The sequence below is a fragment of the Lactuca saligna genome, chromosome 4, assembly GCF_052625555.1.
Source record: "Lactuca saligna cultivar CGN05327 chromosome 4, ASM5262555v1, whole genome shotgun sequence".
Classification (NCBI taxonomy): domain Eukaryota; kingdom Viridiplantae; phylum Streptophyta; class Magnoliopsida; order Asterales; family Asteraceae; genus Lactuca; species Lactuca saligna.
Genome location: NC_136420.1, coordinates 34774709 through 34793596, shown reverse-complemented (window position 1 = coordinate 34793596; position 18888 = coordinate 34774709).

Sequence of the window (18888 nt, the reverse complement as noted above, 5' to 3'; positions counted from 1 at the left end):
TAGTGAAGGCAACCTAAAAGGACCATGCTACTATCGGGTCAAGTTCATCCCAGTTATAGTTATGGGCTTAGACACAAAATCCAACATCATATTAGATACAACAAAATCAATTGAAAAGGCTTACCAAGATTCTGATTTCAAAGAAATATTAGGTAAGCTACGTTGTGCACTAAACAAAGATTGTCATACATGACTAGACATAATCAATAACAAGAGATAGGAAAGGCCGACTTTCCTTGTCGTTCGGTACAATATTTTGACATCAAACAGTATCGACACATTCAACGCATTATCAAGAGATGCACAGAAAGTACCAGTAACAATGTTGATTGATTTCTTTCGAGTAACTATGAAAAAATGGTGGTGCCAACAAGATAATGTTAGAGGTAAGTGTTTATATTGCAATGCTTCCATGATAATTCTAATGTAAATTAATGTGCATGACAACATATACGTAAATGTTTTTTATAGTTGAAAGCAAAAAAAGATGTTACTGAGTATGCTTAGTAGTTTATCGAGAGCATGATCAACAAATCTTATGCTTTTGGGGTATACCAGATTAATCAAAGCAGATATGAGGTGGCTGGCCAAATAAAAAATGGTATAGTAAACTTGGAAAGCCATTACTGCTTGTATGGGAAACGGAAATTGGCGGGTATACCTTGTACTCATGCTATGGATGTATTCAAGAAACTGAGATATCAACACTGCAGTGCATGGGTGTCATCGTACTTTATAATGGAAAAATATATATCAACATATGTAGAGGTTGTGTTACATGTGCCAGTTCCAACTAAATATGAAGAACCGGATGAAGACATGGTTGTATTGCCACCCTTGATGGACAAACGACAAGTCGGAAGACCTAAAAACCAAAATTGTATCCCATCCAAAGGTGAAGCTCCGATTAAAAAAAATGCATTCCGTGCTAAAGGATCGGTCATGTAACATCCTAGAAATCAAGGTAAATATTTCATTTTTCAAACCAATCACAAACCATAAATGTTTACTATTGTGACATGTTCAGTAAGGGTTTGGAAGTTGGATGATGAATCTGTCCCAAAAGTATACCTGAGAACATAACACAGAAGAATCGTTAAAGGATGACCAGGTGTTCTCCCAGGATGTCTCTCTGACGATCAAGTTAGTTTTCTTAGAGAGACTTTAGGGTTAATTGTGTGAGGAAGAAGATGGATCCCTTACTTGAGCCGAAAGAGATCCTTTTATACGTGTTATTAACGGATCGTGGGGACCTTGTCTAGTGGGTGTGAGACGTGGCCTCCTCTTACTGGGAGAAATATGCACACACTAACTAACTGCCACGTGATGTCAGTTATGGGTGTCATCAAGCTCTTTGTCATGACCTAATTGGTCGTGAGTGCATGAGAAGATACAAGGAATATCCTTTCGTTGTGAAGGAAAGCAAACCGTCATCCCAGTGCTGGATTACTTGGGCTAAGACTGGGCCTCGGCAAGGTCCTGCTTGATAACGTCCCTTTTATGCTTTCCATTAAGTTTAACGTAGTCGTGTACGGTAACGTTAACAAGTCCCTTAGAAAAATAGGCTTCAGTGTTCATGACGTAGAAGAGTCGTTCTGGTCTACTCATAGACACGTGGCGAGCTGCTACTGATAGCTTATGCGGTTGATAGGGCGAAATCGCCGTTCTTCGGTGGTTTCATCATGAAAACAGTTTGCTGCTCTTTTAGTAGCATTTAAACCTCTGTTCCTCCTAGTGTTCCCTCCTTACTGCCTTCCTTTCTCTTTTTTCCTTCTTGCCCCAAAGAACCCTTTTGACCTTTTCTTTGCGTTCTTCGATGGCTACCGATCATCTCTCTGGTAGGGATCTTACTGCTGAAGAATGGGGGTCTTTTCAATTTCGATTTGGATTTCTCCCCGAACATGGGGTTCAGATTCCTCTTCCCAGTGCATTTCTCTATAGTCCTCTCGAGGGCAAGGTTGGCATTTTGATCGCCTTATTCGAGGCGGGTCTGCATTTTCCTACTATAGACTTCTTCAATCTGATTATCCATGAATATGGGTTTTCCGTGAGGGAGATGACCCTAAGTTCTATAAACAAGATAGTGGGTTTTAAACTCCTCTATCGTGCCTTAGGTCATCTTCCAACTATTTCGACATTCAAGTATTTCTTCAATGCTTCCACTCAGTCGGAGAGTCGGACCCTTTCTCGTCGACAGGGAGTCCCTACCCTTATCCATGATAAAGTCGAAGAAGAACTGGCAGGAGAAGTTTCTATAGGTGAACAACGACCTTGTGGTGCTCAAATACCCAAGGATTAAGGCGTACATTGACCACACTCCAACACTCTTTGGTGTTGACAAAGAATTGGATGATATCCTAGAGAAGATCAACATCAATGATGAGGATTGGCTCGATTGCTTCTTGGCTGCTAGCGGAATGACCGTCGTTTGGAGGGCTCGTGGGAAGATGCCCAACTTTTTCGTCGAGAAAGAAGGTATCATGTTTCTCCTTCTGTTTTCTCTTGCCCTCTTCCCCCTCCCCTTTTATCGGTAAAGCGCATGAGTTTTGGATCCGAGAAGTGGACTTCCTCGATCGCATCGTTTGGGAATAGATCCGAGTAATCCCTCACAATCAGCACATTATCCATGGTCGCCTTACCCTTATCCCGGGTATCCATGGCATAGGTGGCATAACCGGAACAACCCTGCTTAAAATAGTGTTTGGCCCTCACTACTGAGCACAAAATCGGCCCACGCTGAAAAGCATGTACATATATTTTAACATCTCATTTTGTTTTCATTTGTTAACCATCAATTGAGACCACTTGGTTATTGGTTTATTGAATGTAGTTTATATATTGGTTGTTATTGATTTATTTTTCTAGGTTTAATAATGGAAAATAGTCAAATTGACATAGACATGGATGGTGAAAGTGAGGTCGTCGAGCAAAAGAAAATGCTGGTAGTTAGAGACAAAAGGACATCAGATGCTTGGCGCAACTACACAAATGTTAGAGATCCAAAGACGGGCAAGGTTGTAAATGCGCAATGCAAACACTGTTCCACCCAAAAATGATGTTGAAGATGCTATGGAAAAATCTGAATTGGAGGAATATCTTGATGCTCCGCCTGAAAAAATGAATAATGAAACATTTGAAATTTTGTAGTGGTGGAGTGAGAAATGCACAACATACAAGGTGTTGGCATCAATGACAAAGGACATTCTAGCCATTCTGGTTTCTACGGTTGCTAGTGAGTCCACTTTTAGTACATCTGGTCGTTTGGTTGATGACTTTCATAGTAATATGCTTCAAAGACAGTGGAAGCTTTGATATGTACTCAAATTGGTTGATGGCATCAAATGTTTGTATTGACCTTGAACAATTATTGGAAGATGTGGAAAAATACGAGGAAAGTAAGTTACACCATTATTTATTAACTTATTTTATGTTTATTGTATAATATTTATTATTCTAATTTGATTTTTTATGCTTAATTTCATTACAGAAATCAATCACAATATGGAAGTCTCTTACAAGGGAAGTTGTTGATGTTTTTGCTATTGTTGGTTGTTGTTTTTGCTATTGTAGATTGTTATTGTTATTGTTTTGAATGTTGTTTTTGTTGTTTTGTTGTTTTGTGTTGTTTTGGTGTTATGAGGATGCTTATGTTTTGTTGTTTTGTTATTTATTGCTAACTTTTTTTATTGTTGGCAATTGAAATGATTTTAGTTTGTAATTTGTCAAATTGTCATTTTTACTTGCTAAATTCCACTTGTTGCTTTTTTGCTGTTTTGAAATCAAGTTTTTTCTCATTGTTTTAGTTTTATGTCTTAAACACCTATTTTTTTTTATAAAGGTTAGTTTCAATATGTATAAAATAAAATAAATTAATATTCAAGAAATCAGGTACTCAAAACCGGAACCAGAACCAGTCTTAGCAGTTCTGGGAGCGGATCCAAATTTCTAGAAACCGGTGCAAGCGGTTACGGTTCCAATACAAATAATTTCAACCGCTAGTTCTGGGAGTGGTTCTGATTCGAGCTAATGTGTTCCCACTTATGTTCATCTCTAGCTATCATTGTCAATGTTTAGATTTTGAGATAAAACTGGATATTTTTATGGATAAGCTTATCAAGAGTCTCATTTTTGGGACTTTCTTAATTATTTATCTCATTATTTTTACGTTTTCACTAACATATAGATGTGTATGGGCATAATTTCCAAATATTATATATGATATAATTGATGGGTTTTATACATACAATCCTATGTGTGCATGCAACCCTAGTTACGAATCTATGTTTTCACTATTAGATACACACCATTATGAACACAAAAGAAACCTAACATGCTCCTAGGTAATTTCGAAAATTATAGAGGAGAATGAATTACATACCTCTTGTTGTTATACTGTAATAACAACTTGTTTCTAGAATCTTCTTGTCCTTGAAAGCAAGTACCACAAGTGTAGTACCTCTAATGGCTCACAAACACCAAGAGAAAGTGGAGAGGAACCTTAGGTATCAAGTGGCTGAATTTCTGATGCCAAGGGGTCTTTATATAGGTGTAGGAGTTAGGGTTTCAGTACTTATCCTTATCTGATTACTTTCCTACCAAGCAGTCCAAAGGATAACCCTAGAAAACTTATCATGGACGAATTCTAAGGCCTTATCCCCTTGAATTCGTCCACCCTGTCATATAGGGCATCCTTTGCCCTACTTTGCAACTATCACATACTTACGGGGTAACGCCGTATATTTTCTTATAAAATTTTCATTTTTAAATCACAAAATTCTCATAATACATTTCACAAAAATCCCAATTATCAAATTACAAAGCACAATTACATAATTGTTTGATTAATAATCCAGGATCCTCCAAAACATAATTCTTCATCTCGTGTGTACAATCAAGCCGACGCCTTCCCGTGATCCTTGTGAAATGCCTGCAACACATAACACATAACACGGTAAGCACGAAGCTTAGTGGGTTCCCCAAAATACCACACACATCCCATTAGCCCCTCATGTTATACTCACAATAAGACCCTTCGATCAATGTGTCTCAGTGGGACCCTCTGGCCCCACAACTCAGATGGACCCTCCAGTCCCTCAACTTGGTAACTCAATTAATCACAATATACATATCACAACAACAATAAGCAGAATATCTCAACACACAACATATGCACATAGAAAATGCATACTATTTTAGTCCACACCCTCATATGGGCCTTACCCTAAAGCCCATCTAAATATTATAGTCCACATGATCGCTCTTGGATGGCCTATCAGTAGCCTAATCACCAAGGCCTAATAGAAAGGCCCAACATAAATAGGGTTTTCACATAAAATGACGATTATGGTTAAGTGTTTCTTACTTAACCCATTAAGGACTTAAACCATTAAGTCCATTGTTTAACTAAGCCATCAAACAATGAAATAGGCATGAGTCACAACTTCAGTCCACGGTCCAAACGCGGGTCCCAATAGGTCCAAACCCACAAACCCCAAAATTAAGGTTTTCTAAGCCCTAATTATGGTTTTTAGCCCATTAACCATCCAACTAGCACAGATCAAGAATTTTGGGTCGATTAGGGTTCACTATGCCAAGCACCACCCACTACCACCTCAGGTAGTGATGGTCAATGGCGGCGGCCACCATTTCCAATGGTAGTGGCTTGAAATCTTGACTCAAAAATCACATATATCACTTTACACATAATGCACACACACATCCACCATCCATAGCAGCTGGTGGCTCCAGAAGACGTTGGCAGGGGGTAGCAGCCACCATGGTTGGCTGCCATGGTGGTTGCTTGCGATTTCTGGCAGCTCATACACACCCACACTCGATTGGATGCATTCCTTCACCACTATAAGCTGAGTAAATGCCAAATACACTCAGTGACACACACATTGCCACCAACCTTACGGTGGCTGATGGCAGCCAAAGGCTCAACGATAGGGGAAATGCCCGAAGCTATGATGATGACGAGACTCGAGAAATGACGAGAGAAGCGAAGGGAGTCATTACCGGAGGAAATAGATTTAGTGAAGACCACGAGCACACCAATCTTCGTGGTTACATGCGACGGAAGTGTACGCGGTTAGCTCCGAGCTTCTGGCTTCTCACTATGCCTCCGACCGCAACGTATGTTGTGGCGGTGCTCAACATCGAGGCGGCGAGCGGCCCTGCCTGATCGGAACAGTGGACGAAAGGGGGAAGGCAGTGGCTAACCATCACGTATGGCGGATGGAAGATAGGGTTAGGGTTTGGGGAGTAATAAGGTTACGGGTTTGATCCACCGCCCATTCTCACAAGATTGCCATATTGACGCTTTTAATCCCTCCTCCCTTTATTCTTTCCAAATAACATCCGAAATTTACCATATTACCCCCATTACTCCAAAGTTCTTTCAATTTGAGTCCAAAACTTACCTAACAGCCCCTATCTTCGAAAATCCTTTCATCATAGGCCCGAAATTACCATTCAGCCCCTTAAACCTTGAAATCTTTTCAAATTAAATCCATAGCTTACACATTTAAACCCCAAAATCCAAAATTATATCAATTAGCTCCCTAATACCAACACTCCGCTAAATATTATTTACTTTAGGATATTCATATTAACCCTTATCTATTTATTTTTTTAATATATGGGATGTTATATACAGTTTAGCCCCCCTAGTTCAGTTAACTTCTTTTGATCACAAAATTAATTCTTAATTAATTCTTGACCAATGCTAACTAAATAAATATGATTTCTCTTTTAATATATTATTCTTATAATATATTAATAAACCATAATAGCATGTTTCTCTATTATATCTCCAATCAAGTTGTTTTGGTGAAGGCAACCCAAAAGGACCATGCACAATCGGGTCAAGTACTTACCAAATATGGTTACGAGCTTAGACACTAATCCAACAGTCTCCCATTTGGATAAGTCTAGTAACCATAAATGCAAGTAAAATCTTATTAGAAATCGTAGCTCTCAAAGACGTTGTCGAACTCTGATCTTATCAGCAACCTGTCCTTTAGATAAGGGATCATATATTCCTCTATTCTAGATATCGTATAGACATGCGACATGGATTATAATCATTCTCTCAGTCTATGTGTTGTTTCCCGATTTCCGATTTATGATGACTGGAAACAGACTACAATTAAGCACATCAACTTAGTCCCGACTAGGCCAAGCACTTTAGGTGTCATCACTAAATCATCGAGGGGCCCACAGATATCGGTTTTATCCACTATGGGTAAAAGGAACGGATAAACTTCGACTCGAATGCTCGCTTGTACCTACTCATAAAATCACACACAACAATATGTTTTATAACACCAAGTTACTGGTACGTTTACATATTATCAATGTGCAACCAACTTGCAGAATACAACTCACACATCTCAGTTTTAAGAATATAAGATATTATCGTCTCACCAATCACTCGTTATAAAATCCATGAAGCGATCCAAGTGAGTGTGGGTTTAATCCAATACTCTAATCTTATAGCAGCACTCATGATCTCTGCAACAAACTTGTGCTATATCTAAACACTTTAGACAATCTACAGATGGATTCATGACAATCTTCATTCATACCTACTTCCAAAGTATGAGCGACTGTGGAGGATTTGAATAATCTTATTATTCGGGAAGTCAAAATATGCAAAGTGAAACACAAGAATAATACTAATCCCATATGGCCCCAATCTTTGGCTATAAATAAAACATGTTTATTTAATCACCATATTGATTACTCATTATTTGTTGTTTTGGGTAATCAACTTATTACTTGAATTATAACAACAGTTGTCCCATGCACCAAGCATGCATACTATGTTTACCTATGGTCCTAACTTTGTGAAATATATCAAATGAAAACATTTCCAATGATGCTAATTTCACAATTCCTAATCCTAATCATTAGTGTAAGAATACAAATTCTCGCCACTACTATAATATGTTAGATTCTAACATCTTATGCAACGGTCCTTTCGTAATATCAAAGCGCCAAAGTCACCAAGACTTTTCCAAGGATATTACAAAGTGTTATAATGGATATTGTTACAAGACAATCCCATAGATGTGAAGTCTCACATTCAAAGTACATTCCTTTGAACATCCTTCGTGCATAGAAATTTTCTAATCTAGACATAAATTCTTAATGTCCAACTCCCAATAAGAAAACATTTCCATATTTGCCATATGACAACTCATTCTAAATAGAATCTTGTCTATTCATAATAATGTCAATATGGTCCATCCATTAGTATACTTCTAACTGCTCACAATCAACCAATCATTGGTGAACCTTAGATTTTCCTTGACAGTTATTTAATTATTTTAATCAAATCCGATTCTAGTCCCTTTTTCCCTCTTAATGCCCTAGACATTTGGAAAATTTTAGAATGGTAAAATATTACAACATATCTAATCAATCCTATACAAGAAGTGTATGGGACATGATTCATAATGTCTTACATAAAAGCATGATACTTTATCAACCATTTGCCATAATATTTCTATTTGCCACATTCTCGCAATTCTAACTATGAAGAGGGATGCCGTAATCATAATCGAATTTTGAGAATGCAGTTAATATATCCTTGACTAAATCTGATTAAAATTTCTCAATCTAAGCTTTTAGATTTGAAACGAAGTATAAGATTCTCTCTCTTAATTATAGCAAAACAACTTTTCAACCCCTGCAATCTTTACAAAGTGAAACTTTTGTTTTCTATAATTAATATTGCCAACCTGCAACACTTAAAATAATAATCATGCTCCCACTATCATGATGATTATATCCATCCCAGCATACCATTTATGCTTCCACTAGCTTTGACACGTATTCAGAAGTTAGATAAACTTCTATAAAACAATACTTATTGACTTCCAAAGTTCATCTTTTCTAATATGATATGCTTCGATAAGACTTTATCTAAGCTTCTCAAACTCATACACCTTTCCTTAGATAGCTCACATGTATGTATAAACTAATTCAGAACTTATATTACTAAGTCCTAAACGTTCAGACTAATCGCTAAATCTCACAATTCGAACAATAAAGAGGGATGTCGTAATCATAATCGAATTTGAGAATGCAATTTACATAATCGTTTTCTCCTTAAAATCTCTCTTAGTGAAAGCGTTCCTTCATAATCATTTTCATGAAGGAGAGAAACCTTATGACACTTAGATTTTATGGTGTATGTGTTCATATCTGTGAGAATTTGTCATAACCATAATCGTAAGATAATGCTTCTGACAAATCCAAACTCTTATGGACAAAACTTGCTTGATTTCATGCCATTAAGGGTCCCATCATTGCTTCCAAGTTATTTAGCAGCTCACCTATACTAGTCAATGTACTTTCATTGAACAAGGTGCTTGCCTTTATGCAGTCTTATTGAGAACTCGTAGGACTCATATGCATAGTTTACTAAATGGGAATGGCACAGAAACATGCATTCGTCAACACGATGGGTTACAAACCTCAAGTCGTGTGCTAGGGTTTAATAGTAGGTTTACTCTTGATTAGTTCTTGAACCTTTTCAAGATCGTTTAGACTCCTACTGACTTCTTGACATATATGATTCTCTTGTCAAGAAACATTTCTTTACAACCAAATATTCAAGAGTTAAGGAAGATTCTTATCAAGACAAACTACACACAATTGGTCTTAGTTAGTCTTTGTCTTATCCAAGACATCACAACTTACCAATTTCAAACATGCAAGAGCAAGAAAAACATTTTTTCTACATCACATTTGATGAGCGTGTTAGAACTTTTTAAGATGTGTCACTCAATTCACAATCTTAGAGCATGACTCTAAGACTTGATTTTGGAACGAAGTATGACTCATCCTTTTGATTTAACCATTTCAACAAATTCTGATTCCTCTTCTTAGCCATACTAGTGCACTAAGATGTCCTTAGAGGATTAATTATGATATGGTTTTACAATCAACAAGATGATCATAAAATACGAAACAAAAGTACTCTCCCTTCTTCTTAGATTGGAGAAACTTTTTATCTTTCTGTCTAATTGATTCTTCTTATTTGTTTTGCTATTCGTTGAAACCTTTTCAATGATTCATAATTACACTTAATCTTGTAAGCATAACCACATTCGCTAGACTTTTAGTAAATCATGAAGAATAATCTGATCGTTATTTATGGTGGACTTGACTAGTGCACAACATTGTAAACTCGATCTCCTAGTCCTTAATTTGTTTCACATTCTTATGTGAATAAAGAATTATCTAAGTACCAAGATTTCCATACATCATATGATTCAAACCATATGATTCCAAGCTTCTGTCCAATTGAAATTTGGGCGATGGGAATATTTTCTCACTTAGAGAATTTCAACACTCCTATAAATAATACAGCTAAGAATCACATCCACTCATTGTAGAAATATACAAACATCAATTTTTCACAACGATTTCATTGCAAGGATATAAATAAGTCAAACCAAAATCTATTTTATTCATAAAAAGGCAGCGGAAAACATGTCCTTACAATGCAAAATCGAATTGAAAAACTATGTAACTAAATATTCTTAAAAAATCTATCATAACTTTCTAAGCTCAAAATCTGGTCTTGAATCCATGCGATCGTAATCCATTAATTCAGGAAGTGACTGAAGAACCCAGTCTACAGCCATCAATTTTTCACAATGATTTCATTGCAAGGATATACATAAGTCAAACCAAAATCTATTTTATTCATAAAAAGATAGCGGAAAACATGTCCTTACAATGCAAAATCAAATTGAAAAATTTTGTAACTAAATATTCCTAAAAAATCTATCATAACTTTCTAAGCTCAAAATCCAGTCTTGAATCCATGCGATCGTAATCCATTTCTTCATGATCAGACTCATCTTGCTTCTTCCATCAAGCTTCCTCTCTTTTCTCTGATCCTGCAAAAATATTCAAATGTAATCTTATCACATCATGTATTAAGAATCAATGAATAAGAACTTAACAGAGTTAGATAGCGGATTTTACCTGAAGCAGAGCCATACTCCTTGACTCTCCCATCTTTTGGATTCTTCAGGTCCTCTCGGCAGCTTTGTAGCCAACACCCCTTCTCTTGGCAGCAGAAACAGGTGGGTTCCTCTGGAGTGACCACAGAAGCTTGGTTGGTTGATTTACAAAACAAATATGCCCCATTACTTTGCTAAATCATTTCTGATTCAGCAGCAATGAGCATGTAAGTCATGTTGATGAGGGTTGCGTCAAGATGTAGTATATACTCTATTTTGAACTTATTATATGATTCCGGGAGTGACTGAAGAACCCAGTATACAACCATCTTCTTTGGGAAAGTCACACCCAACATTATCAACCTGTCAATGTGTGATTTCATCTCTAGGATGTGAGCACACACAGGTTTTCCATATTCATGTTTCATTACCAATAGGGCTTTAGTGATTTTGAACCTTTCAATTCTATGATCGTTTGGGTTTGGGAGAACAATGGGAGGAGGTGGAGAAAGTGAAATCAAGCTATTCCACAAGGCAGTGCTTGATCTTTCATCTTCATTATGGAACAGACTTTCACTTTGAGCAGGAAAACTTTTTCCATGAGATTCGGGAAGACCACAGTTAGAATTAGACAACTACAACACGGGAGAAAAATCAAGTTGGTTGATTGAATCCTTAATAAAACACCCAAATGAGATATTAAGGCTAGGATCCAACACAATATCCTACAAATTGGAAGAGGGATGTCGTAATCCAATTTACAGAACATTTGAAGGTAGGTAAATGACGATTTACTAATTTCCACCATGAAAAACGAAAAAGAAGGTTAAGTTTTAAATGTAGATCTTTTGAGATTCATCAAACTTTTCAATGACATGTTTAAATATTGATATGCCCCTCGTTTTTTGATTGGGATACCGAGGATCACAAAACAGGGTGTGTATAACCATGCAAATTATATATGGTGCCCCCAATGTTACAGTCACCTATTTGATGTGTTGGTTAACCACACACACTCCATCGAACTATGACAAACAATGAGTCACTGTCACACCCCAAAACCAAGGATGGTAGAAACGTCCGGGGGTGGAAGACTTCATGTATAGTATCATAACCACAATTGCAATAGTAATTTAAGCAAACACAACCAACATATATATAATTGAAAGAGTTACATCATTGTATGAGTTACATGTTTCCAAATCAATTACAATATGTTGACAAAACATGAAATATTGACGCCTTAACGTCCCATCCTCAAAATTCTCTTTGATACCTGTTTAGTGATTTCCTGAGAATACAAGTTGTTTGAAAAAGTGTCAACACAAAGGTTGGTGAGTTCATAAGCTTTTGTTTTCAAACTTGATAAAAGTCTTTCTCTTGTAAATGTCATGTTTGTTTCAGAAAAATATGATATTTTCCTTAAAATGTGTAATGTAGTCTTATATCCGAAAACCAGTATGTATAAGTAACCTCTCTTACTAATAGAAAATGATATGTGTTTAAATCGACATAAATGCATTTGAATTTAAATGAAAAATCCATAAATTCTTATGTTTGTTAATACTTTCTGTAAGTTTATTATAACCATGCCATGACCTAGTTGGCCTGAAACGACGTTCTTCAGGCGTCGGAAATGTTTATGACGTTTGTCACCCCAGACCTACCGGTCTAACTGTTGCATGCAGTTAAGGTGTGGGTTTGTCAAACCCAATATAGATCTATATACAACTATCACGCTCTCCCTCCAGGAGACTCTGGTTACAATACATGACTTAATGGTAAATGTGAAGCGAATGTCTCACAAAGTCTTTAACAAATTTACGTGTATTGTAATGAAAATCCCTTATTGTATAAATGTACCCTTTTTGTATGAGTGTGTTATGTAATGTATCATAAACCATACCTATTATAGTTTATCAAAACAAGGGTAGTAATGGTAACGTACGTAAACTATATTCAACGTAGTTCATTCAATTGTTTGAGTAAAATGGATGTACTTTGATTACAACAATCGTGTTATCCTTCACGTTTCATATGTATATCTATATCAAAATCCATTTGTTGCATGTTCATATACCAAGATAAAATGTCATTCATTTGCAATAACATACATTCACATAAAGATATACACCTTGCTCAACATGTTACAATGTGATAATAATATGTTAGCATTTTTCTGTTAGTAATAGTTTCGAGCACTGTTATTAGAAAATTTATAAAAACTTCATAATAGATCCAAATCAGAATCCATAATTTCTGAGAGTTTGGTTAATGAGTCTAGTTTGTTCATAAAATTTTCCATGATTTTTAGTGACCTCCAACTTAGGTGAAAACGTCCATAAACACAGACTGGTCCGGATTGGTTCTTGAAATGATAGGCAGGTTTTAAAAAAATTACCATAAATTGTAGAAATATAATATGGATATGTGCAAGCAGCCATTTTAAAGATAAGAACTTGAACTACTTGCACCTTGTACAGTTTTGAAAACAATAATGTTTTAGTTGACCAAAACAGTCCGTGAATGGAGTCCAACTTTTCTGATGTAAGCTGTTAGAAACATTTAGTTGTGTTCTTGATGATTTAACTTGTATTCTCCCCCCTTAAAACATAAGAAAATATAAAAATGTAGGGGTATGAACTCACCTTGAGTGATTTCAGTAGATGGATGATGGAGAAATGTAGTATTCCACTCAAGAACACTAAGAAGATGTCTTAAAGGTTTGAAGATCTAACACTAATGTGATGGAATTTGTGTAAGCAATCTATGATTTGGAGTAAGAGGAAGTGAAATAATTATGTGGAGGATGAATATACTTACCAAAAGTGGGATAAAACTTGGAAGAAGGCCCTTGAATCTCTAATTTTTGGTGAGAGGATTGAGAGAGAAAAGTGTTTAATCTTTGGTGAAATGAAAGCAAGTGAGTGAGAATGAGGAGAGAGGATGAATGTCCAGCTCTAAAAATGTGGTAATAACTTGTGAGAGAGGTAAAAAGTATAAGAAAGTGACAAGGTATGGTGGGGAGGAGTGTAGGTTAGTCATGGAGTGGGTATGGTGGTTGCTTGTGTCATAATACAAAGAAAAGTCAACACTCAACCTTTGTACTTCACCAACTCTTCTTGGATAAGGTTTTATCCCCAAAAACGTGATTAATCATTAGTTAGGGGGCTTATATGTTAAAATAAAGTTTTAGGTGAAAATCCCGCGTTAAAACGATGAAAAACGAAGCTAAAATGAAGTCATAGTCGAAAACCGGGAAAAACTTCGGTCCTGGCCGAGGTTCGGTCCTCCTGATGTTAGGCCCGAAAGTGAAATGAACTGAAAGCAGCAAGAAGCGAAATGGAGGTTCGGTTCGAAGGGAAGATGGAGCGAAATGGGGCGAAGGCGAAATGGACCGAAGGGTTCGGTCCCCTGGTTGCGAGGTTCGGTCCCAAGAGGACCTTCGGGTTCGGCTCTTGTGCGAGGTTCGGGCCCGAGAGCACCCTTCGGGTTCGGTCCTCTTGGTTTCGATTCAGCAGCCTTTGGGTTCGGTCCTCTTGGTTCCGGTCCCTAAGAGGACTTTCGGCCCTATAAAGGGGGTTTCGGGTATTTTACCCGTTCTAACTCCGTTTTAAGCGATTTTTGACCCGGTTAAGGGTCAGAATGAACCGAATGACTTCAAAAAGTTATGGGAACTATTGAGAGAGATTTGGGAGAGATTTGAAATAGAGAGATAGATTGACTATGATTGAGGGAGGTTTCGTTTGTGACCTTTTTGAGTGTCCGGCTTCGCAATGCAAGGTCCGTAAACCCCATTAAGTCATGTTTTAGTGTCTTACACACTCCCGATGAGTGTGCATTAGTGTTTTATCGCTTTGGTTCACTGTTTACCGCATTTAAGGCTTAGGAAAAGTTTCAATCACACGGATTTTCCAATGATGTTTTCTCATTAAAATAGCGGTTTGTTTAGTAAATACACAACGTAAACCCTAATACGCAAGGGCTAATTGAGTCGTCCGGTTTGACTTGTTGACTTTGTTTGACTTTGACTTGACCCGAAATTGACTATTGTCACAGTCACCCTTTTCCACCTATGCTAAGAGTCCAATTAGTGTGCCGGTTAACCACACACGCTCTACTAATGTCTTAGCAAGGGTACAAAGTGTAATTCCATGGAATTGCATCAATTCACTTTCCCTAAAGTAACTAAGATTGAGAATTGTTGTAAAAACATTTAGTTACTTTTATAATTTATTATACTTTTAATGAGGAAATGTTTGTCCTATCCTACCCGTTCGGCTAACGACCCTCCATCAATCAAGGAAACGGTGGGTGAGAGTGGACACCCATTAAACGGTCATTTTATAGGTCATAACCTTATACCCACATTATAGATCGGCTTCGTGAATGAGGCCTACTAACGGTAAGACTAGCATTTAAGTTATACATATATAATATTGGACTTTTAATGTTGTATATAGTATAAGGTTGCATTTTACACTTTCAAAATACTATGTGGCCTAATTTAATAAATTACACTTTTAATTAAATTAAATATAAATCATATAACTATGGATTTGTTAACTTTCTTTTAATTTTACCCTAAATTAATTTAATAAAACCATAAGGGTGTAATTTGAACTTTTCAAAAACTAGAGTTTTAATCAAATTTAAAATTTCTAAAATTTAAAACCTTTTAATTTAAAATTTTAAATATTAAAACTTTGATTTAATAATTATCCTAAAATTAAACAATTAATTTGAATTATTAAATCTTGAAGGATTATATTATTAAATCAAACAATTAATTTAACCTAATCCCTTAAATTCCCTAAAATTCGAAAAATATAGAATAGGATAATTCAAAATCTTTAATTACCATATATAAACAATCAAGGGATAACTACAACATATGGAATTACCTAAATCCCTAAAATTTAGGGATCTAATCTTGGGGAAGGAGGCAAATTTCGAAACCCTAGGGTTTGATAACCCTAGAATTCGAAATCTTGGAGGTTAAGGAAAGGGTTTGGGAAACCCTTATCAAATTTCAAAATCTAGGGTTTAAGAACCCTAATTTCGAAAATCATGCCTCTATGGTTTATTTGCAATAAACCCTAATGTGTCAAATTCGTACTTTTGTATAAAACTAAGTGAAAACAAAACCAAATGCTCTGATACCACTGATGGGTTTTATACATACAATCCTATGTGTGTATGTAACCCTAGATACGGATCTATGTTTTCACTATTAGATACACACCATTATGAACACAAAAGAAACCTAACATGCTCCTAGGTAATTTCAAAAATTATAGAGGAGAATGAATTACACACCTCTTGTTGTTATATTGTAATATAAACTTGCTTCTTGAATCTTCTTGTCCTTGAAAACAAGTACCACAAGTGTAGTACCTCTAATGGCTCATAAACACCAAGAGCAAATGGAGAGGCAAGAGAGAGAGAGAGAGAGAGAGAGAGAGAGGAGGTATGAAATTTGGCTCTAGGAACCCTAGGTATCAAGTGGCCGAATTTCTTATGCCAAGAGGTCTTTATATAGGTGTAGAAATTAGGGTTTCAGTCCTTATCCTTATGTGATTACTTGCCCACCAGGCAGTCCAAAGGATAACCCTAGAAACCTTATCATGGATGAACTCTAAGGCCTTATCTCCTTGAATTCGTCCACCCTATCATATAGGGCATCATTTGCCCTACTTTGCAACTATCACATAATTACAGTTTAGTCCCCCTAGTTCAGTTAACTTCTTTTGATCACAAAATTAAATATTAATTAACTATTGACCAATGTTAACTAAATAAATATGATTTCTCTTTTAATATATTATTATTATAATATATTAATAAACCATAATAGTCTCTTTTTCTGTTATATCTCCAATCAAGTTGTTTTGGTGAAGACAACCCAAAAAGACCATCCACAACTGGGTCAAGTACTTACCAATATGGTTATAGGTTTAGACACTAATCCAACAATAATATTAACGACAATATGATGTTATTAAGAGTGTTCAGATCAACTAAGAAGACACAACAAAATATAAACTAAATTACAAAAAGAGAACTAGCTATTAAGAAAATTAGTTAAATCACTCAAACACAAATTAAATTGAGTATGTGAAGTAACAAAATTCAGTCATTCAAAAGTGTGTTCGTTCGTTAATCAACAACATTAATTAGAATATAAAAACGAGCAGTCGAAAAAAATAAATTAAGAATAGTGGAATACTTGTTTACTTACATTTGACAATCAAAACAAGAGCGGTAGTGCAATCAAAACGAGATGTGAAATCTAGTATTGTCACAAAACCAATAAACAAAAAATGTCGTTTGAGGTTTGCGGTTTACGCAAATTGAATTTAGAATTTGTACAAAAAGTGAGCTCTTGCTTGCGGCAAGTTTACATTAGCACATTATTAGTCCAAATGCAATTTTTAATTTTCAACCTAATTTTTAAATCGTAAATTGTTGTAATTTTTAATTATAACTTGAGCTTTGAAATTGAAACAAAAACAGTCGGGGCTTTTGTCTTTGGAGTATGAAATTATATTGCTAAAGAGTCGACTGAATCATATATGAATTTGAACCATTCCTCAACATGGACCCCGTACTGACGTCCACTTCAGACACCCTCGACCACCCCATGCACAGGAGATAAGTTTAACAATTGGTAGGAATAAAATGTCACGTCAAAACCATTAGAATTATAGGTGTTGTTGAACTAAACCTCATATTTTATATATATTTTATTCTTATTTCCGCCAACTATGTGAATGAATGACTTTAAATTCATTAACCTGGATGATATTGATAATATAAATAAATAAGTAGTTTATAGTTAAAAGGTTTGAATGATATATATATATATATATATATATATATATATATATATATATATATATATATATATATATATATATATATATATATATATCAGTGTGCATGAATTAGATGTTATCTAAATTATTAAAATTTATTCATATAAGGATTTAAAGATTATTGATGAAAAGATATATGAATAGATCCTTAGAACGCAGGTGTAAGGATTAGTAAATATCATCCAAAACTTTAATTTCAATTATTTTGTAAAATTATAATGTTCAGTTTGTTATATAAATCCATAAAAATAATTGATTAGTTGGTAGATATTTAGCATATTTTTTTAAAGATAAATTTATAAAATTTATGAGATAAACTCAAAGTTAATTTTATAATAATAGTAGTATATGACACACAACAAAAAATGCAATATAAACTTACAACATAAAGGATATTCTATTTAATACATAACTAGTTGTGAGACCTATATATTACATAGGTTAATTAAAAAAGATAAATATAAATATTAAAATATTTAATAGCTTTAAATATATAAGAAAATAAAAAAAAATAATGAATTATTAGAAAATGTTTTTTATTTTTTAAATTTAAAAAAAGTAATTTAAATAAATAAAAATAAAACTAATAAGCTTTAATTTTAAGAATTTTAAAATTAAAAAGTAAGTTGATTAATGAAATTGATATCTATTTATTACTATATTTATTATAATTATTAAATCAAAATATTATGTGAAATTTAATAAAATTATTAACTTATAAAATAACATATACGAAAAAATATTTGATTAATAAATCTAATAACTAGAGTAACCTTCAATAAGGTGTTGTTTCTTTTTTTTAAAAAACCACTTCAAACCACTTATTGTTGCACCGCGCAGTACACGCGCAACACTTGGTCATTCGCAGCTGTTTGTTTTTCAGAAGACTTCTGACTTAAAAAATGTTGCGCGTGTGATGCGTGGCGCAACACTAAACCAACTGCTTCAAACCTTTTCACGCATTAGTTTAACTTACTGCAGCAGTCTGCAGACGTTAAAAAACAAACATATTTTTTATTACATGT